Source organism: Syngnathoides biaculeatus, chromosome 9 (genome assembly GCF_019802595.1).
Source record: "Syngnathoides biaculeatus isolate LvHL_M chromosome 9, ASM1980259v1, whole genome shotgun sequence".
NCBI classification, from domain to species: domain Eukaryota; kingdom Metazoa; phylum Chordata; class Actinopteri; order Syngnathiformes; family Syngnathidae; genus Syngnathoides; species Syngnathoides biaculeatus.
In genome coordinates, this window is record NC_084648.1 from 25,171,501 (window position 1) to 25,194,022 (window position 22,522).

General features: G+C 43.3%; 1 long non-coding RNA gene across 2 annotated transcripts; it reads left to right on the plus strand.

Moving 5' to 3' along the window:
• Window positions 1–4,123: 4,123 nt before the first annotated feature.
• On the plus strand, window positions 4,124–21,395 carry LOC133506278 (uncharacterized). 2 transcript variants are annotated; one of them, XR_009796457.1, is made up of 5 exons: window positions 4,225–4,249; window positions 4,335–4,449; window positions 4,505–4,618; window positions 4,846–4,902; window positions 20,963–21,395. It is a non-coding gene; the product is annotated as an uncharacterized LOC133506278 (long non-coding RNA). The 2 variants fall into 2 exon arrangements; XR_009796456.1 differs by lacking the exon at window positions 4,335–4,449 and having other exon boundaries at window positions 4,124–4,249; window positions 4,526–4,618.
• The last annotated feature ends 1,127 nt before the right edge of the window (window positions 21,396–22,522 follow it).

Consider the following 22,522-nt stretch of genomic DNA (forward strand, 5'->3'; position numbering starts at 1 on the left):
ATCAGAACATTTAAAAAAAAAAAATTGTGATTTTGCAAACTTACACTGAAAATGTCAACAAACAAAAAAATACATTACAATACAAATCCATTCCAAGCCAACTATTAATTATAAATTTGAAATGTCTTTGTTTTTTTTTTTAACCCACAATTATATCCCCATCTGTTTTTCTTGGTATAAACCTGAATTATTGCTTGCAGAATATCTTCCACAATGCACGTTGAAAGCTGAATGATGCCCACAAACAGTTTTAAGGTTAACGTTATGTTGCCTCCTATATTTAAAATACAAAATTGTCTTTTTGGGCAATGTATCATCTGTGCTTTCATCCTCAATCAGGCTGTCCCAAGGTGGAATTTTGACATTATACAGCATCTCATCCTGCACTTTCTACTTTGGCTTCAGACCAGATCTTTCTCACTCAAAAAAGAGAAAATCTCGTCCAGTTTCACCACTTTTTCTTCTATTATTCACATACCCGGGTGTTTGTCACAATGAGTGTACCCCTTTAAAATGGAGGGGGGGATGTCAGGTAAAGTAGGAAGTTGAGTATGGCCTGTTGTGGCTGAGCAGCAGCTCTTTGTGAGAAGCAGTGTGTTGCCATGTTAAAAAAAACACACACATCAGGCTATTGTTCTCTGCGCTGGATCTGTTTTCCTCTACACTGAGAGTGTGTGGCAAGTGTACAAATGCGCAGCTTAGAGGGAACATTGTCATAACGTAACAAAAGATCCGCGTACGTATGACGGGTGCTAAATGTGTTGATGTGCGCCTTCCCCGTCAAGCTCCACAGCGAAGGCTTCCGCGTCAGCCCTAATGTGTAGGTGGTTTGGCCACGTGCAGGACGACAAAGAAGCTTCCCCCCTGGCAAATAATAGTTTGGGGGGGGGGGGGGCGACGTAATCCTCTCAGAATGTAACAAAAGATCCACGCACCTAAGTCAGGGATGCTAAATGTGTCGATGTACCCATTGGCACCGAGCACGGCTTCGGACAAGCCGCCGTGGAAGCCGTGCCTCATCCGCCGTGATCACGGCTTTGGCCGGAGTGGCTCATTCCGGCACCATGCTGGGGTGGCTCTTCACGGCGCCGGGCCACGGTGGATCGGACGGGGAGGCGGTTTGGCTGCAGTGTCGTCATCGCTCGTGAGCGGCGTTGTTTTCATCACCGCTGTCTGGAGGTGGCTTGGACGGGGAGGTGGTTTGACTGCGTGCGGCTTGGCCATGATCCCCATATCATCTAAATATGGCTCGAAACGATAGGGTAATATTGCTCCAGTCACTTCACTCGGTTATGAGATGTTCTCTTCTTCGAAAAGAGCTTTCGTGCCAGAAGAGGCGTGTTCGTCTCCCATTCTAGGTGGCACAGCGTATTTTCAATGGGGAATGTCCCAGCGTGACGTCACAGAGAGAGGATGCAGCCAATATGGCGACCACTTGAATGTCGAATGAAAGTTCCGCAACTTTGCACATGGATGACGCGCTCTCTGCTCATATCTATTTATTCACATTGAAGTTAATAATGTTATATGTATTTTTCATTACAATATCTATTTTAGAATGTTCATAGGGATGACAATTGGGCTTTAAAGTCCATGAAAATTTTAACTCACCATAACGTTAACACCTGAGCTTGTTTCTCTCCAACGAGATGGTCCCATCTGGGGGTATTGGGAGACAATGACACAATGGTGCTGAAGTGACCGAGATTTAACCTAGAGAATCAGGCCATTTTTCCAAATAAAAGATTGTTCAGACTTGGATAATGAATACAACGGAACTAATTGATTATTTCATCGCCAGCCCGGTACCAATTGATCCACGGGCCGGTACCGGTCCACGGCCCGGGTGTTGGGGACCACTGGTGTAGGACAAGTCCAACAATGTCGTAAGACAGAAAGGAAGCAGAGTGCACAAATCCCTGGCCTGTTTCATTTTTGGATGAAGACTCTCTAACATTGTGCAACACAGCATTCTCCAAACACACATAACTTTAATCGGCGATTACTCCTTCTCTAGGTGGCACGGAGGTGGAGCTGTAGAATTTGTGTGGAGTTTGCATGTTCTCCCTGTGCCTGCGTGAGTTTTCTCCGAGCACTCCCGTTCCCTCCAACATGTAAAAAACATGCAACATTAATTGGACACTCTAAATTGCCCCTGGATGTGATTGTGAGCGCGACTGTTGTCTGTCTCCATGTGCCATGCGATTGGCTGGCAATCAGTTCAGGGTGTACCCTGTCTCCTGCCCGATGACAGCTGGTATTGGGTCCAGCACACCTGTGACCCTCGTGAGGATTAGGCTCAGAAAATGGATGGATGGATGAATAGAAGTGACCTCCTGTTATTTACCATCTATGTTCTAAGTAGTGAAAAAAAGAGCAATATCTACGAACATACAGGGCTGCAAACAATGAACCACGAATGGGCAAGTACGTCATTGTATAAGGTTTTCTTGTACAATGACGTTTCAATGTATTATGCCATTATACACTTTTCAAATGAAACAGCAAACATGTGAAACATGAGCAAATAGCAAAAGTGAAGTCAACACAGGCGGCATGGTGGTGCACCTGGTAAAGCATTGGGCTCACATTTCTGAGATGCCAGGTTCAATCCCAGTCCCACCAGTGTGGAGTTTGCATGTTCTCCCCGTGTCTGCGTGGGTTTTCTCTGGGCACTCTGGTTTCATCCCACATCCCAAGAACATGCAACATTGATTGGACGGACTAAATTGCCCCTGGGAGTGATTGTTAGTGCCACTGTTGTCTGTCTCCATGCACCCTGCGATTGGCTTGGAACCAGTTCAGGATGTGCCCTGCCTCCTGGTCGATGACAGCTGGGATAGGCTCCAGCACTCCCCGCGACCCCCGTGAGTATAAATGGCAAAGAAAATGGATGGATGGAAGTCAACACATACAGTACCAATTTTTAACATGTTTAAATGTGAGAGACCTCATAAATCACCTCAAGGCAAAAAATAAAATACATGGCATGTGCGTGTGCTTTCTACTCCTACTATTTGTTTTTACTTGAGATAACCAGTAAAGTACGCAGAGCAATAATCTCAAGTTTCTTTCCTGGAACCAGTTGTCTGAAGTAGTAAGTAGATTTAAACTTGTCAGGTCGAAACCGATTGGGGGGGGGGGGGGTTGGGTCACCACCCCAGACTGCGAGATCAAGATTTAGATGACATGGGACCTTTAAAAACATATTTTTTCACAATGGAGGAAACGCCTAATGCCTACTGTAAGATAATTTTTTTCATTTTGTCAGTATTCAAACAATGAATAGTTCAGACAGAGTTATTAAATGTTCTTCTACAAACGCGACAACAAACCTGTAACTTCACACTGAGCAAGTATGCTACAAGTCACATGAGATGATTAGTATTTTGGTATTCAGTGGTACATTGACTTACAACCAACTCAGGAGTTTTAATCATAACCTGCTGGTTGATGGATTTTTTTGCTTTGTATCACGAGCCAAAATTTAAAGAAGGAGCATCCATCCATCCATTTTCTGAGCCGCTTATCCTCACGAGGGTCGTGCTGGAGCCAATCCCAGCTGTCATGGGCAGGACGCAGGGTACATCCTGAACTGGTTGCAAGCAGGGCACATGGAGACAGACAACAGTGGCACTCACAATCACTCCCAGGGGCAATTTAGAGTGTCCAATTAATGTTTTTGCGGTGTGAGAGGACACCAGAAAGCCCGGAGAAAACCCACACAGGCAAGCGGAGAACATGCAAACTCCATACAGGCAGGGGCTGGGATTTTAACCCCAGTCCTCGGAATTGTGAGGCTAACACTCGACAGCTGCGCCTCCGTGCCGCCTACTTCCATTTGTATTTTTAATAATTTATTTATTCATTACTAAATCTTAGTTATGCACAGATATTCCAAACAAAAATGTTCACTCAACCCACTTTCTTTACCTCTACTAACCATTCCTTTGTGGATTCTCTGTGTTCACTTTCACTTCCTTTTCATTGTGTGTTTGCATGGGGATTCTGGGAAATTCTAATTCATGCTTTCGGTTCAGCTTGCCTGGAAGAGGCATGGAATCTGGGAAAACCCACTTACTGTGAAATGTAAAACTGGCGGCGCATGTCAGGAGCCTCCCACTCCTCCCTCCACATTTCCAAGTTGAACACTTGTGAGGATATCGGGACAGAGGAATGGCTTTGGTTGTGAACAGCTTTGCTCTCTTGCTGCTTGTTTTGACTGGATTTTGCATACAGGACTATCAAGGTGAGTTCAACTGCAAATTGAAAGTTGTAATAGCATTCTTTTTATTTGTTCCTAACTGCATCCCCCCAAAAAATCCTGATTTCAGGTCATGACTTTCTTGGTCGTTGCTCATGTCACGACACAAACAAATTTGTCAAAGGCAATATGTCAGATTTCCAAGTTCTTGAAAAGAGACCCGGGTGTGATCAAACAGAACTGATGTGAGTGATTGTATAAAGCTTCAACGTCTTGTTTTTGTGTTACATTTCATTTCAGTTTTGCTTTGTGTTTATTCAGTGTAACTATGACCAAGTCAGACAATGCCACTGAAAAAATCTGCATTAATACTGAGGGGAGGATGGCCAAGGCTTTTTTTAGGTGCTGGGAGAGGTAAGGCCATACAGAAATAAACCTTCTAACGATTAGAGTAAACTTAATTGACGCACATACCACATACAACATCATACAAGCCTCTTAAAAATATAACCCACGGAAACAGGATCCCACAACACAGTTTTCACAAGGAGCTGGGAAAACAAAATTCCAAAAAATCCTCCAGATGTTTTATATTAGTGCATTGGCCTAAATCCATCGTTTTCCCTTCTCACTTTTTCAAGGATAAACAAAGATGAGAACCGAAAGATGGAGTGCATCGAAAGAAAAAGAAAGGCAGAGTGAGTGTCGTGCTCAAGGAAGAAACTACACCAACAATCTCAAAGTCATATCAATACGGAGGTACACAAGCCTGACAATGGCTAACATGGAATTTAGGAAGAAATTTAGAAGAGAAAAGCCACAGAGGGATCCGGAAAGGGAATTACAATGCATCTTTGAATGGAAGTGAAGGAGTTCAGGGGTTGTATACACAAGTATTTATTTTTAATCATCCAAAATCTGTGTTAAATCCACTGTTGTTACACTATCACCTTGTAATGTATACTATTTATGGAAATTGTTTTATTTATTTTATACATTTTATTTCTTGACTCTTAAAACATAAATAAATAGTTATTTGAAGTGAAGGGCACATCTGGCACTTGAGTGTGTTGAAGTGACTTTGTGGAAGGCAAGAGCAAATCATTTCCAACAGAATAACACTTTGTCTTCAGTGTGATCACATCTTGGATGAATGCAGTTTAAAGATGCCCAGGAGAAAATCTTGCTGCAGCTGTGAGTGGGATGAGACATATTTCTGAAACATCTCATCAAACAGTTGACAGCCACAAGACTTACATAAGATTTATAATAGCTTTTATTGCTCTTTTTGTATTAAATACTGTACATTAAAAGAAGACTTTGTCGAAACTAATGGGAATGGGAGCACACATTAAAAGTTAGTAGATGAGGGTTCAGTGTTTCTTTTAATACCAGAGTTTTCCACAGATTTCACCAAGAAGATTTTCTAAATTGGAAAAGTATTATCGAAATTCCTCTCTCACTCAGACATTCCAATGAGCCCGGCTGGAAAACTGACAGCCAATCAGTGTTTGGCACGCCTGCAGTGCTTTCTGTTCTGACCCCCCATTGCTCACGGATACATTTCACCAAACAGAAAACGTCCACTATCTGGCATTTTGTGGCCAATTTTTGTGAAAAATAATTACAAACAAACAAAACAAAAATAGCATGATGTACAATGTTCAAGCCTGTGCATCCATTCTCTTAGCTGCACGATAGTCACACGAATGCTGGAGCCTATCCCAGCTGTCAATGGGCAGGAGGCACGTTTACACAAACGCAGACAGAGGGGGAACATGCAAACTCCACACACGGAAGTTCCGGGATTGAACAGCTGCGTCACCCTCATAACGTATGTTGTTGATTATACAGTATTAGCACAGGAGGCTATAACTCAGCAGCTAATAACCAGCAATTAGATGCGTGCAAATTTCCTGACTGTGACAGCGACAGCTGTATCCTGTCAGGTTAACCCCATGGGAAGTTATAGAAGGAGAAATTTGGGTGCGTTTTCTCAGTTTTGTTGTACTACATGTCGGCATCTTGACTTAGCTAGAACGAATGATTTGTAATGCGAAGCACTGGCGACGTCAGGGGCAGAGTCAAGGATGTTTCTTCTGGGTTTGGCTCTGAAACCTGGCACACATCCACATTTTGCTTGGATTTCAAGAATGTTCTTTATTTTCCATTTTTTTTTCAATAAATGTCCAAAATATATGCAACAATAATATTACTTCACATTGGCGGGTTTATTGTACATATGAAATTTGGAGAGAGTCTTCCTTTAACATGTATTGAAAAATTGGTTTGGATGTCAAAGCAACATCCATCTATTTTTTATACTGCTAGTGTTTGTTCTTATTGGAGTAACTGATAAGAGGCAGGCTATACCTTGGATTAGTTTCCAGAAAATTAAAGGGCACATACTACATACACTGAAAACTACATATGTAACAGAGTTAAAAGTATATATGTTTAGTTTATGTTTATAATCACACAAAATTTGTAAATAGCTGCCCGACATATTAACACTGACTGGAATGTTGCAATTAAGTACTGCCCTTGCATCCCCACGTATACTTATAGGCGACACACACTCCTGTAATAAGTACACCGACCGTCTTTCTTCACCCTTCCTCTTTTCGACAATGTACGTTTTGGTAAGTTGCATCATAGCTGAGGAGCATTTGCACTTTGTAGTATGTATAGAGGATAATATATTACATATGTTACAATTGTCTAGGTCCGGTGGGACGGTGGCTCAGCTGGTAAAGCGTTGGCCTCACAGTTGTGAGGTTTCGGGTTCAATCGTGGCCCTGCCTGTGTGGAGTTTGCATGTTCTCCCTGTGCCTGCGTGGGTTTTCTCCGGGCACTCCGGTTTCCTCCCACATCGGAATAACATGCACCATTAATTGGACACTCTAAATTGCCCTTAAGTGTGATTGTGAGTGCGGCTGTTTGTCTAGAGTTGCCTTGTGATTGGCTGGCAACCAGTTCAGGCTGCCCTTTGACAGCTGGGATAGGCTCCAGCACTCCCTGCGACCCTCGTGAGGATAAGTGGCAAATGAAATGGATGGATGAATGTCTAGGTCCTAGCTTGATGCTACAGAAACTACAAAGTGTTTGTTTCGCCTTGTACACAACAGCTGTGTCAAATAAATGGAGATTGCCTCCAAGACAAATCCTGTGCCACGAAGTAGTCTTTAAAACTACACAACGCAGAAGTTCACCGGTCACACATATACAGTACTATAGTACAATACTACATGCACTAATGAACAGCTAATTTTGTGCACAACCAAATATAGTTTGCTTTTGACATTCTTAAGACAAACGCTAAGGCACTAAACAAACAATCAGGAGACCACAGTGAAGGCCTGGCAAAGCAACTCCACTCAGAATTAGTCCATGTGCCAGAGAGGGAAAGTAGGCAGGGGGCATGGGAGGTTTAGTGGGCATTGATCGCCTTGGCTGTTGCTAATACCAGTTTTATACTCACTCTTCCACTGATTTGACATGTTCGCATTGTACTATGGGAAGGAAAGTATTCAGACCCCCTTTAATGTTTCCTTCTTTGTTATATTGCACAGGACGGTGGCGTGACTGGTTAGAGCATCTACCTCACAACTCTGTGGTCTGAGTTTACATGTTCTCCCCGTGCCTGTGTGGGTTTTCTCAGGGCACACCGCTTTCCTCCCAAATCCCCAAAAACATGTGTTAATTGCAAACTGTAAATTGCCCTTCCGTGTGATGTTGAGTGTGAATGGTTGCTTGTTCCTATGAGCCCTACTGGTTCCCCTGGCTGTCACCCAGTTCAGGGTGTGTACCCCGCCATCTACCCAAAGATAGATGGGATAGGCTCCAGTAATCCTGTGACCTTTCTGAGGATAAGCAGGCCAGATAATAGATGGGTGGATGTTATATTCAATCCATCCAACCATCCATCGATCCATTTTTTTCCACTTATCCGAGGTCGGGCTGTGGGGGGAGTAACTTTAGCAGGGAAGCCCAGAATCTCCGCAGCCACTTCCATCAGCTCTTCCAAGGGGATCCCGAGGTGTTCACAAACAAGCTGAGAGACATAGTCTTTCCAGTGTGGCTTTGGGCGTCCCCGGGTTCTCCTCCTGGTGGGATATGCCTGGAACACCTCACCAGGGAGGTGTCCAAGAGGCATCTACTGAATCGGATTAGGGTTAGTACTACTTGAGCACTCCCGGAAGACTGAGCTTCTCATCCTACCATTGTGGGAGAGCCTGAAAAAAAACATCTGGAGGAAACTCATTTCGACCACTTGTATCTGGGATCTTTTTCTTTTGGTCACAACCCTCAGCTCGTGACCACACTGTAGGTGAGAGTAGGAATGCAGATCGACCAGTAAATAGAGAGCATCGCCTTTTGGCTTAACTCCTTCTTCACCACAACGAATCGCTACAAAGTCTGCATCCCTGATCTGGCTGTTGAGCTCCCGTTCCATTCTTCCCTCACGTGGGGAAGGATCTCTGCCCCAACCTAGAGATTGCACTCCACCTTTTACTGAGAACCATGGTGTTGGATTGAAAGGTCCTGATTCCCATCCTAGCCACTTCACACAACAGCTGTGAACTGCTCCAGTGAGAGTTGGAGATCACAGCTTGATGAAGTAACCAGAAGCACATCTTCTACAAAAAGTAGAGATGAAATACTGAGGCCACCAAACCAGACCCCCTCTATCCCTTGGCTTTGCCTAGACATTTTGTCCACAAAAGTTCTGAATAGAATCGGTGACAAAGGGCATCCTTGGCAGACTCTAACCCTCACTGGAAACAAGTGCGACTTACTGCCAGCAATGCAGACCAAACTCTGACATCAGTCATGCGGGGACTGAATAGCCCGTGTCATGGGGGTTCAGTGCCTCATACTCTTGAAGCACCCCCCACAGGACTCCATGACTCCGTCAAACACCTTCCCCAAATCCACAAAACACATGTAGACGAGTTGGGTTGACTCCCATGCACCCTTGAGGACCCTGCTGAGAATGTAGAGCCAGTCCACTGTTGCACGGCCAGGACGAAAACCACATTGATCCACCTGAATCTGAGATTCTACTTCCTGATGGAAGGCTACACAAGGCATTCTTTTCTTGCTTTTATGGAGGTCTCTTGTGGTAAATGAATTAATCATTTTGTAATTGAAAGCTACAGAAAAATATACATTACACTGTGCACTGTGTGCCATTGTGTAAAGTACAGGCAGATATCTTATTTATGCTAAACACAACAGTAGCTGTATCAACGATCACTCGTTTACATCGAGCTTTCAGATAAAATATAATTGTGACCTCAACCTGTCTGTCAACATACAATACTTACAAAGACAAAACTTTTCCAATATTCAAACGTCCTCTGTAGACGTACAGAGCACTCACTCTGCATGGAAACTGAATGATTCTCACAGGCCAAGAGCTGTCATGGTGACGCTTTTTCTTTTAAAATGTTTTGACACATCGCATCATGAAATCAACATATTTTTAACTTTTTAACGAAAATATTTATCTTATGAAATATATAAATCTTTTACCTAAAGACATTATATTCCCCGCTTCATATAATCACATTATATCACTTCAAATACAAACATACTCATGAAACATCGCGAGGAATATCCAATCAATCTCTGAAATAGGTCTCAAGAACACCTTCGCAGTCCCTTCTTTAACAATCCGCACTTTGCGGACTTTCTTGTCACTGCTGGGTAGTTTTCACTATCAGTCCCATCGGCCATTCATTCCTGTGTGCCTGAGCATCCTTTAACATTACATCTCCTTCTTTGACATTGGTCCAGTTTTCAGTCTACTTTGTGCGTTTCTGCGGAGTAGACAAATATTCACCTTTCCACCTCTTCCAAAACGTGTCCGCTAGCTGTTATACATGTTTCCATTGTTTTCCATACAACTGTCCAGAGGAGAAGTTTCCAGATAGAGCAAAAACTGTGCTTGACATTTGTTTGAAAGAAGCAACAACATGAATTAGTTTGGCTACAGCTTTGCATGCTGTCGTCCAACTTGAGTATTTTCCAAAGTGCTTCACCTAGATGTGACTCTGATACCGCAGTTGTGAGCGTTTTTATTTCTGGACGTATTTCTTTGTCATTTTCGGGTTCTACGAGTGTGAATGGATCGTATTTGTGGGAATGAATGAGTTTTTCTGAACACAGAAATTTGAGGCCAGTGAACCAGTTACTGTTTTTAAGTTTAGTAGCTTGAATAAACCTGGTTGCCTGGTCTGATGGGTTTAAACCCGTTAGTAGATTAGGCCATTGGTCTGGTAGCGTGGATAACCTAATGCGTGTGACAAGGTTGACTTCATACGTGTAGAATATTTTGAAGACTTGTGTATGTACCCTAACACAATACGACTGTAGGTGAGAAACGTAACTGTCAATTTTGATGCCCAACTCGTCGCTGACCAACTTATATCTCCATTGCAAGTACGACATCACATAGTTCTAGCCATGGGACAGTACGCGCCAAACGGGGTGCAAGTTTGGACTTCCCCATCACAAAACCTACACATCGTACTGACCTTGACTGTCTGAAGAACACAGATCCACTACTGCCCCTATAGCTTCAGTAGATGCATCAGAGAAAAGACACACCTCATTTCTTTCCATGGCACTTAGCGATGCTCGACTGTAGCACCTTTTGATTTGTAGATCCTCAAGAACTTTTAACGAGTCTTTCCATGAGACCCCCATCTCCTCTTTTTCTGGAGGAAGAGGTGCATCCCAGTCTCTCTCAGATGACAGTTCTTGGGGTAGTGCCTTGCCTTGCATGACAACGGCAGAAGCAAAACCCAAGGAGCCATACAGACTGTTGATGGTTGACAGTACTCCCCGGCGTGTGAATGTTTTTGTCTCATTTGATGCAAGGTAGGTAAAACTGTCAATTTGTAGGTTCCAAAAGACTCCTAAACTCCTTTGTACTGGGACAGGATCTGTTGCAAGGTCCATATCTTTCAAGTCTTTAACGCGGTCCTCTACAGAAAATGCTTCCATGACCAGGTTACAGTGAGAAGCCTCTTTGTGGAGACGCAGGTTGGATTCTGCGAACATGTTTTTAGTTCTCGTTCACAGGTCTACTGCTTGTTATGGTTTCTGTGGGTGGTATACACCGAATTTTGGAAGATACCAATGTTCTTTACCTTCTGGCAGAGGGAGAGCATGCTCAGCTTGATCGTTATCCAGCATTTTCTCCATGAACTGGATGTAGTGCTTGCTCATTTTTGGCTTCTTTTCCAAAGTCTTTTTCAGTGAGTTGAGGCATTTTAAGGCCTGATCTCTGTTGCTTGGGTGCCTCCTTCTTGGACACCGGAAGGATAAAGGTTGTGTCATCTATAGACAATGCTACCTTGTCATCTGACTCAGTTCTGTCAAACACAGACTGACCGAATTGGTCTGTGTGAACTGTGGAGTCTGCAATGTTTGCAACTGCTAGTGTGTTTAGCTGAGGCCTGACACTACAGTCTTCTTTCATTGTAATGGTGTTTGGATATGGTTGTGCATTCGTTTTCTAACGTATGTGTCTTGTGTAAATTAACCTCTGTTGTGCTGTGAGCTTTACCTAAACACACCTCCCCTACCATAGCACAACCCAAGTCCAGTCTTTGGGCATAAGGAGCATTTTTGGGGCCGTTTATCTGTTCACACACCTGATGAACATGGAGGATATCCCTTCCCAGGAGTAGGAGGATTGGAGCATGATGAGCAACAGGTTGGATTTTGTCTGCGATTGGGTGAAGATGAGGGTGATACACAGTGATCTCAGGTGAAGGGATCTCAGATTTGTCCTCCGGAACTGAGTCACATTCAATCAAAGGGGGCAGCTTCATTTTTGTCTCTCCGTCCATGGACTGTATGAAAAAGTTCTCTGCCCACAGTGTCTGCTTTTGCTTTGCTTGCTTGAGCAAGTTTTGAGCTTGTACGGGGGTGGGTGAGGTGTTGATTTCAAACACGTCAAAGAACTCTGTCTTTGTTCTTAAAAATGGGAATGAGCACACTTTTGTTCCATTCTTCAGGCATCTTCTCTCCCACGAATATTCTCTTGAATAAGTCGGTCAAAACCTCCACAGCCACCTCTTCCAATTGCTTCAGGACCAACTGCCTTTCCATTTTTATCCTTTGTATTGCCTTTCTAAATTCCCCCTTACTAATCATTGCCACTTCCTGATCCTTCACACTTGCCTCTTCTACTCTTCCTTCGCTCTCATTTTCTTCATTCATTAACTTCTCAAAGTATTCTTTCTTTCCATCTCTATCCTTAATCACCCTTACCTGCTGCATGTCCTTCCCATCTCTATCCCTCTTTCTGGCTAACCTGTAGAGATCATTTTTTCCTTCTTTCGTGTCCAACCGGGTGTACATGTCATCATATGCCTCTTGTTTAGACCTTCGCCACCTCTACTTTTACCCTACATCACATCTCAATGTATTCCTTTCGCCTCTTTTCAGTCCTCTCAGTGTCCCACTTCTTCTTTGCTCACCTCTTTCCTTGTATGACTTCCTGTGTTTTGGGGTTCCACCACCAAGTCTCGTTCTACCTACCAGAAGACACACCAAGTACTCTCCTGCCCGTCTCTCTGATCACCTTGGCTGTAGTAGTCCAGTCTTCCAGGATCTCCTCCTGTCCATTGAGAGCCTGTCTCCCCTCTTTCCAAAAGGCTGAACAACATTCTTCCTTTCTCAGCTTCCACCACATGGTTCACTGTTCTACCATTGCATTCTTAATCTTCCGAGTCATCCTACACACCACCATCCGATGCTGTCGAGCCTACACTCTCTCCTACCACTACCTTACAGTAAGTAACATCCTTCAGATGACATCGTGTATAATCCACCTGCATGCTTCTACGTCTGCTCTTGTAGGTCACTCTATGTACCTGCCTCTACTGCAATTTCCAACCTTTTTGCAAAGTCCACCACCATCTGTCCCTCAAGGTTCTTTTCCTGGATGCCATACTCACCCATCACTTCTTCATCATCCCTGTTTCGTTCACCAATATGTCCATTACAATCTGCACCAATCACAACTCTCTCTCTGTCTGGGATGCTCAGAACTACTTCATCTCGTTGCTTCCAGAATTTCTCTTTCATTACTAGGTCACATCCTACCTGTGGGGCATAGCCGCTAATCACATTATACATTTTCTTTCTTTTGGCTTGTCCCTTTCGGGGTCGCCACAGCGTGTCATCTCAGATGAACGCACATATTTGTTTGGCACAATTTTTACACCGGATGCCCTTCCTGACGCAACCCTTCTCAGGGAGTGGAGGCCCCAGTGGGATACGAACCCACAATCCCTGGTTTACCAAACCAATGCTCACATTATACAAAACACCCTCAATTTAAAATTTCAGCCTCATCACTCGATCTGATATTCTTTTTACCTCCAAGACATTCTTAGCCAGCTCTTCCTTTAAATGAACCCCTGCACCATTTCTCTTCACACTAATCCATGGTAAAATAATTTCAACTCTGCTCTGACTCATGTTCGAAAAACATCCCATGTAGGTGTAATTCAATTATATATGTTCGAACCGGTGTGACGGTCTGAGCATCGACTGCAACACAAGGACGGGATTCGGCGAAACCTGACGAAGTTGACATGGAACTATGCCCCCAAAACACAGACTGGTAGAAATCTACATACACGTTGTTGACGAAATAATCTAATTCAAACATGTTTAAAAGTCTGATCCTGCTTGAACACAACAGTGAGTCGTTTGTTGTTGTTGTTGTACTCATGACCGAGTCGGTATAAAACAAAAATCGAAACCTCCGGTATCGTTCTGCGCTTAAAGATTAAACCCATATTTTAAATAATGGACCAAACCTTGGAGCACACAGTCCTCAGTCCAATGCTTGGAACATATTACTGCCAACTTTGATGTGTAAGTTCAATGCACCCACTTTGTCTTCACAAACCTGGTCCATAACCTGCCTATCTGTTCATCTTTCGGCCATTCATGTAAACTGATTCCATCTGCGTTTGATGCAGAACAGCCGTATGCAACACACTTCCTCATTATCTTTGCTAGCTTTTTCACTCTCTGGCAAAATGTTGTCTTGCTATAACATCACCTTCCGCAGAGTACCGTCATTTTCCGAATCTAAGTGATATTTCGAACAAAATCTAGAGACTGACTTTGATGCTAATTTATTTCATTTCTGTTGTGTTAAGAATTTTTAAATGAAATTTTAGCTACATTTGAATGATAGACAAATAAAATACATTTCCTCTGAATGAGCACTTTAAATTTCTCTGGGGTTCTTGCTGTTTGGGGTGGTTTTGGCTTGCTCCTTTCGTCCTGCTGGAACAATAGACATTAATGGGAAACTATCAGAGCCATCTTATCAGAGTCAGTTGTGTGAGGATGCAGAGTCTTCTAGTATTTGGAGCAGGTAGAATGCATCAATGCCCCGCATTAAAATAAGCTTATACAGAGTGCCCATACCAGTTTGCGGTTCACCGTTGCAGACCAGTGCAATGACGATTGTGCAAAGCGATCAGTTTAAAGAGACAAATCATTTGCTCGTCGACATTATATACAGTATATATTACGAATACTAATATATACTGCATATGGACATATTATGCTCCTGCAAATTTCTTCCTTTTCTTGTTTGAGCTTCAAGTCTCTCATTCTTGATAGAGATCATTGCCATAAAAGACATTTTTAAGTCTTTTTAAGAATGGTCTTTCCACAGTTTTATCGCTACTGTAATCTATTTCAACATTGCATTAGATAAAACCCGAGTGGTGAGAATTAGAATTAGAATACAATAGAATACTAGTGGGAGAGAAGATGCCAGAAGAATGGAGGAAAGGTGTGCTGGTCCCCATTTTTAAGAACAAAGGCGATGTTCAGACCAGTGGAAACTATAGAGGAACAAAGATGATGAGCCACACAATGAAGTTATGAGAAAGAGTAGTGGAGGCTAGACTCAGGACAAAAGTACGTATCTGCGAGCAACAGTATGTTTTCATGCTTAGAAAGTAGCGGTGATGCATTATTTGACTTGAGGATGCTCGTGGAAAAGTACAGGGAAGGTCAAGAGGAGCTATATTGTGTCTTTGCAGACTTAGAGAAAGCCCATGACAAAGTACCAAGAGAGGAATTGTGGTACTGCATGCGCAAGTCTGGTGAAGCGTAGAAATATGTGAGAATAGTACAAGACATGTATGAAAGCAGCAGAACAGAAATGAAATTTGCCGTTGGTGTGTCAGAAGAATTTAAGGTAGAGGTGGGACTGCATCAGGGTTCCGCGCTGAGCCCCTTCCTGTTTGCTGTGGTAATGGATAGGCTGACAGATGAGGTTAGAATGGAATCCCCTTGGACCATGATGTTTGGAGATGACATTGTGATCTGCAGTGAAAGCAGGGAGCAGGCGGAGGAGCAATTAGAAAGATGGAGGCATGCACTGGAAAAGAGAGGTATGAAGATTAGCCGAAGTAAAACAGAATATATGTGCATGAATGTGAGGGGTGGAGGAGGAACAGTGAAGCTCCAGGGAGAAGAAATAGCGAGGGTGGACCACTTCAAATACTTGGGGTCAACAATCAAGAGCAATGGACAGTGTGGTAAGAAAGTGAAGAAACCAAGCGGGGTGAAACCATTGGCGGAAGGTATCTGGTGTTTTATGTGACAGAAGAGTCTCTGCGAGGATGAAGGGCAAAGTTGATAAAACATTGGTGAGGCTGGCCATGATGTACGGATTGGAGACGGTGGCAATCAAGAAACAACAGGAAGTAGAATTGGAGGTAGCAGAAATGAAGATGCTGAGGTTCTCGCTTGGTGTGAACAGGTTGGATAGGATTAGAAATGAGCTCATTAGCGGAACAGCTAAAGTTTGATGATTTGGAGACAAGGTTTGAGAGAGCAGACTACAATAGTTTGGACATATTCTAAGCCAAGAGAGTGAGTATATTGGTAGAAGGGTGCTGAGAATGAAGCTGCCAGGCAAAAGAGTGAGAGGAAGACCAAAGAAAAGGTGGATGGATGTTGTGAGGGAGGACATAAGGACAGTGAGTGTGAGAGAGTAAGATGCGCGAGATAGGCTTAGATGAAAAAAGATGACACTCTGTGACGACCTCTAACAGGACAAGCCGAAAGGAAAAGAAGAAGAAGAAGAAGAAGAAGAAGGTGTGAATTAAGCTCTTGAGTTTAGAAAGTAAGATAGACAAACTCAGTGAATAATTCTACTTCAAAGGAACCCTCAGGGCTATTCCAAAGGAATTCTATCGCCATTTGGGACTTTTACATTTGGTCACCCGTGAGGTGGATGGTAATAACCTAGGGTTATTACCAGAGGTCTTGGGTTACAAATCTGCATTGATTGGTTAACTGGACCCAAGTATTCAGTGCCCACAGACTTCCCAGAGACAGAAAGAGAGGTACATTCCATGGGTGAGGAGGAGAAGGGAGGTCCCTGGAAGAAACATGAGAGGGGGACTATCTATCCACGCCCAGGGGAGAAGAAGGAATTTTAAGCAGAGAAAAAAGGTTGAGAGGGTGGGGGCTCTTTCTTTTTTTGCTGGCTCTGCACCGCAAAGGATGATCAGACCTGTAGCTTACAACTGTGACACCTCTTAATAAAAAAATTAGGCCAAACCTCAGTCTCTGAAAGTGAATCCTCTGTCTGCTGCCCAGACACAAGGGGAAAATACACTTCAGGTGGCATTACACACAGGATTTGCAAAGCTCTGGCAGTGGTGCTGCGGGGCCACTCCAGTTATCTGCCGTCTTAAAGGTGAGTGTTTTCTCTCAATATGTGCTGGTGGCCGCACATTACTTCCAGGGGGCGGTACTGGCTTTGGAATTTGCTCCTTGGGGGGCATCTGTGGTAGCAAGATGATTAAAGCTGATAGAGTCAAAGTTGGGAGTGTGTTTGTAACTGCACGTGTTGTCTATGTCTCCAGCCGCAGAACTGCCAGCCAGGTCTGGGGTTTGCTAAATGTATTGATTGTCTTTGTCCATCCCCAAAACTGCCAGCCAGGTCTGGGTTTTGGTAAGAGTACAACTTGTCTTTGTCAATCCACAGAACTGCCAGTTGAGTCTGGGGTTTGCTAAGAGTATGGCTTGTCCACATGTCCAGCAGCAGAACTGCCAGCCAGGTCTGGGGTTGACTAAGAGTACGGCTTTCATGTGTCCAGCCTACTGAGCAGCACATGTGTGCTTAGGGGCTCGAGAGGATTGTATCATACTAATTGCATCGTTGACCAGTAGTTGATTTGGGGTGAAGAGGAAGTCACAGTTGCAATCACGTCTGATGGTCATTTGAATTATGAGAAGCAGATGAAAGCAAAAATAATTGACGGATAAACAAGATCTCTACTTGGCACAATGGATCTCCCAGGGGGTAAAATAAAAGCAATGTGTGAATGTGTTTTCTAAGTTACAGTGAAGAAAATAAGTAGGGTAAGGTCTGAAATTTTCATCATAGCTGCACGTCCACTGTGAGATAGTCTAAATAGAAAAATCATAATGTATGATTTTTTTTAATGATTTATTTGTGTGACACAGCTGCAAACAAGTATTTGAACACCTGTCTATCAGCTGGAATTCTGACCCTCAAAGACCTGTTAGTCCGTTTTTAAAACTCCACCTCCACTCCATGTATTATCAGATGCAGCTGTGTGAGGTCATTAGCTGCATAAAGACACCTGTCCACGACATAAAAAAATCAGTAAGACTCAAACTTGTACAAATTTGTACAACTCCACATGGCTTGAAAGGGCAACAGAGAAATTGCCAAGCAGCTTGGTGAAAAAGCTCCACAGTTGGAGCAAAAAAAAAAAAAATCTTTTTAGATTATTTCTCTCACAGTGGACATACACCTAAAATTCAGACCCCTCTATGATTTCTAAGTGGAAGAACTTACAATGTAGCAGGGTGTTCAAATATTTATTTTCTTCACTGTAACTACACCTTATGGTTGTGAAAATACAGTAGTGACATTAGTTTTTTGAAGTGTTCCTGCGGCCCTGTGGTTTATCCTTTAGATATTATTGTCGGTTTTTGAAGCAGCGCCGCCTGAGGGATCAAATGTCACAGGTAGTCAATATTGATTTTCGGCTTTACTGCTTACATGCAGTGATTTGATTCAGATTCTCTGAATATTTTGATGATATTATGGACCGTAGATGATGACATCCCTTAATTCTTTACAGTTTTATGTTGAGGAACATTGCCCTTAAGATGTTTGCACTTGTTCACAAAGATGTGAACCTCGTCCATCTTTGCTTGTGAATGACAGTAATTCAGGTAAAATACTTTTATACCCAATCATGGCACCCAACTGTTTCCAATGAGCCTGTTCACCGGTGGGATTTTTCAAATAGTTTTTTTGATGAAGATTCTTCAACTTTCTCAGTCTTTTTTGGCCACATTTCACAGTTTTTTGGATTGTGTTGCAGCCATAAAATTCCTAATGAAAAATTAATCAGTTTGAACATTAAATATATTATAGGGTATTCAAATAAATGTAGGTTGAACATGATTTGCAAATCATTGTATTGTTTTTGTATATTGTATTTGTTTAACACAATGTCTCAACATAAATGGAATTGGGTATGTAAGCTTTGTGTAAAAATGTGAGATGACTCAGGGAAAAAATATTGGGCATGAAGAAAGGGTGGAGCACAAAGGCAGGGAAAGCCAAGACAACACCTAAAATCTATCAATAATCAAACAGCAATCCAGCCCCTTGTCATTGCAAATGAGAGACAGGTGTAGAGAGGGGGGAAGCGGTGATCATCACCTGGTGTTGAGTTGGCTCCAATGGTGGCGAAAGAGGCTCATCCTACCTGACAGGCCCAAATATTCTGTGAAGGTCTGCTGGGAACATCTGCTAGAATTCCCTGTGAGAAGGATTTGCAACTCCCACCCCCAGCAGAAATTCACCCACGTTTCGGGGGAGTCAGGAGACATTGAATCCTAGTCTGCCAAGTACGCACCTCCATTGCCGAGGCGAACGGCTGGGAGCTGTGGCTGTGAAATGGTCGGTGCCTGTAGTGATGGCAATCCCTGAACCCATTGGTGGACACAACTGATGAGGGTTGCCATCAAGCTGAAGGAGCCCTACTGGGCCTTTATGGCCTGTGGGACTCCTGAGGTAAATGATGAGTACTGGATGACCAAGTCCAATGCAGCTTTGGTGGTCACTGAGGAAAAAGCTCAGACATTTTAGGAATTTAGTGAGGTCATGGAAAATACCTTCCACACAGAGTCGTAAAAATCATGGTCCACCACTGGTATCTCTGGAGGGGGAAGCAGTGGACCATCAACACAGTGTATATTAGGGATTGGGCACTGTTGACCTCGACTGGGGACGTTTTGAGTCAGTGGGTAGAATATTTCATAGACCTCAATTCCACCGACACATGTTCCCTTGAGGAAGCAGAGTCTGGGGTTTCTAAGGTGGGGTCTCCTATCTCTGGGGTTGAGGTCACCATCATGGTAAAAAGCTCCTTCTTGGCAGGGATAAGATTCTCCCAGAGTTCCTCATGGTTATGGATGTTGTGGAACTGTCCCGGTTGACACAGCTCTGCATTATCGTGTGAACATCTGGGACAGTTCTTCTAGCTCTGCAGACTTGGGTGTTGATCCCCTTTTTTAAAAAAGGGCACCAGAGTGTGTCGTCCAACTATAGGGGGATTACATTCTTCAGTCTCTTCAGTCAATAAGTTCTATTCAGGGGTTCTGGAGAGGAGAGTCCCTTGGCAAGTCAAATCTCAGTTTCAAGAGGAGCAGTTTGGTTTTCACCCTTGCTGTTGAACAGTTGATCAGCTCTACACCCTCAGTAGAGTGCTCAAGTGTGCATATGACTTTGGCCAACAAGTCTACATGTACTTTGTGGATTGTGAGAAGGTATCTGATTGTGTCTCTCCTGTGGGGGCTGCTCTGGTACTATGCGGTGATTAACCCACTGATACGGGCTGCTCTGTCAATTAAGGTAAGTCATTACATTCTTAATCAGCAAAATTACCATTTTCTGCCTTGTGCCATTGTTGGGACACTCACTTTCTGCTGCTCCTACCAATAACAGTATTAGTAAATTATTTTGTAGACTATCGCATGATTCGTCACTTTAACTTGCTCCCTTGCAACTGTCATTGTACTGGCATTGCACTGGTCTATTACAGGAACCACGAAGGGGTAAAGGGACTCCGTACAAGTTTTAAACAATGAGGGACATTGACACATTTATCTCGTACCTGCTCTAAACAAAGATTTTACATCTTGCATGACCTATGAAGAATAGTTCCTATAAATAGAAATGTCTCTTGTTCTTTGTTTTTGCTGCTTTGTTGTTCTTTGTTCTTTATGTCGTACCAGGGCAACGCCATCTGCCGGAGAAAAATTCCTTGGGTGTTTATTTTACACACTTGGCAAAATAAAGCTGATTCTGTGGCTTCATCCTCTGAGTTTATTGGCTGTGCATCAACACAACTTCCCTTGTCTCGCCAGTCTCATCCACACTGTTGACTGTCTTGCATCCGTACTGTATCTTAGTGTTGTGTTCGTGATAACTTTTTTTTTATTGAAGCAATAAGTTTTTTCGATTACATAGCTACAATACCACCTAATTATGATGCCCCTGCGAAAGCTTCCTCTGCGGTGCCCAAGAGAAAGAAAAACATGAGCGTCATTGAAAAAGTGGATATGATCAAAGAGGGCAGATGTTATTTTTAAAATCTGTGTTACTTTACCTCATATTTAAGATGTTGTCTTTTATTTTAGGTGGCACGATGGATCAGCTGGAAAGCGTTGGCCTCACAGTTCTGAGGTCAAGGGTTCGATCCCGGCCCCGCCTGTGCAGAGTTTGCATGTTCTCTCACTGCCTGCGTGGGTTTTCTCTGGGTACTTCGGTTTCCTCCCACATCCCAAAAACATGCAATATTAATTGGACACTCTAAATTCCCCCTTTGGTGTGATTGTGAGTGCGCCTGTTTGTCTTGATGTGCCCTGCGATTGGCTGGCAACCAGTTCAGGGTGTACACTGCCTCCTGCCCGTTGACAGCTGGGATAGGCTCCAGCACGGCACACGACCCTTGAGGATGAGGATACGTGGCTAAGAAGATGGATGGATTGATGGATATTTTATTTTCATGATTCAAGGACTTTGTGGAGAGGTGCTTGTTATATCGTTGTGTGCACAGTCATATAATAACAATAAAGGCTTTTGATTTGATTTGAAGTTATCCATCTGTGGCTCTCCATTATGATGTGAATGAATCTGTAGTGGGGTACATCAAGAAACACAAAGCAAACATCTGCAAAACTGCTAAAATAGCCTTTAAGAGAAACGTGTGGTAACGCCACATAATAAGAGGATTGTGAAAATGGAGGCTGCATTGTGGATTGCTGTTTGCAGGAAAAAGTCAGTACTTTTGTGAGTTTTTGAATATGATCAGGACAAGGACAAACCTCGATGACCAAATCTCGACAGATGATCACAATGAAGAGACTGAAGAATGTGCTAATGAACATCAAGCCAGTACTAGCGCTGCCAGGCATGATTCGCTTTGTCGAGGATGAGGCTTCTCAGCCAGCAAAGGCTGGTTCAAATAATTTCCAAAAAGATACGGCCTGAGAAGTGTGCCTCTGTAAGGTGAAGTTTCCTCTGCTGACAATGATGCTGCTCATCGTTATGTGGAGGAAGAGTTTCCTGACTTCATCAGTGAGGGAGGCTACCTCCCTTCAGTAAACTTTTTAAAACATGGATGAGACAGACATTATTTGGAAGAAGATGCATTCGCATGCATTCCTCTTCAAGGATGAAGTGAAGAGGCCACGCTTCAAGCCCCACAAGGGCCGTGTTGACTTTCATGTGCGCAATGCTGCAGGTGAGTGAACTTAAAGGTCCGGTTGTTGAATTAACAATGTATCAGCTAGGTCATGTCATATGTACTGTACCTTGAAAATTTGAGGTTAATATGATTTCTTTTATCGGTGTTTTGGGAAGATTTTTATCGTCAATTACGAATTTTTATGGGCGCCGCCATTTTGGCGAGTCACACGACCAACATGTGCAGATGTGATGTATTACGTGTGCAAACAAAGGCTCGCTAACGTTGTGACACAATTATGGCCAGCGCTGATTTCTCGGATTTATCCTCATCTGATGAAGAAATAGCAGTATCGGTTGATCGGGAAGACAAGAAATACGTCCATACAGATTTGAACCTGTGGCTGTTAATAATGTAGAATATTCAGATGGTTCTTCAGACGGGAATGACGCAGAGTCTGACTATTTGGAGGCCGAGGTGCGGGACACACCATTCATCCATCCTATAGATT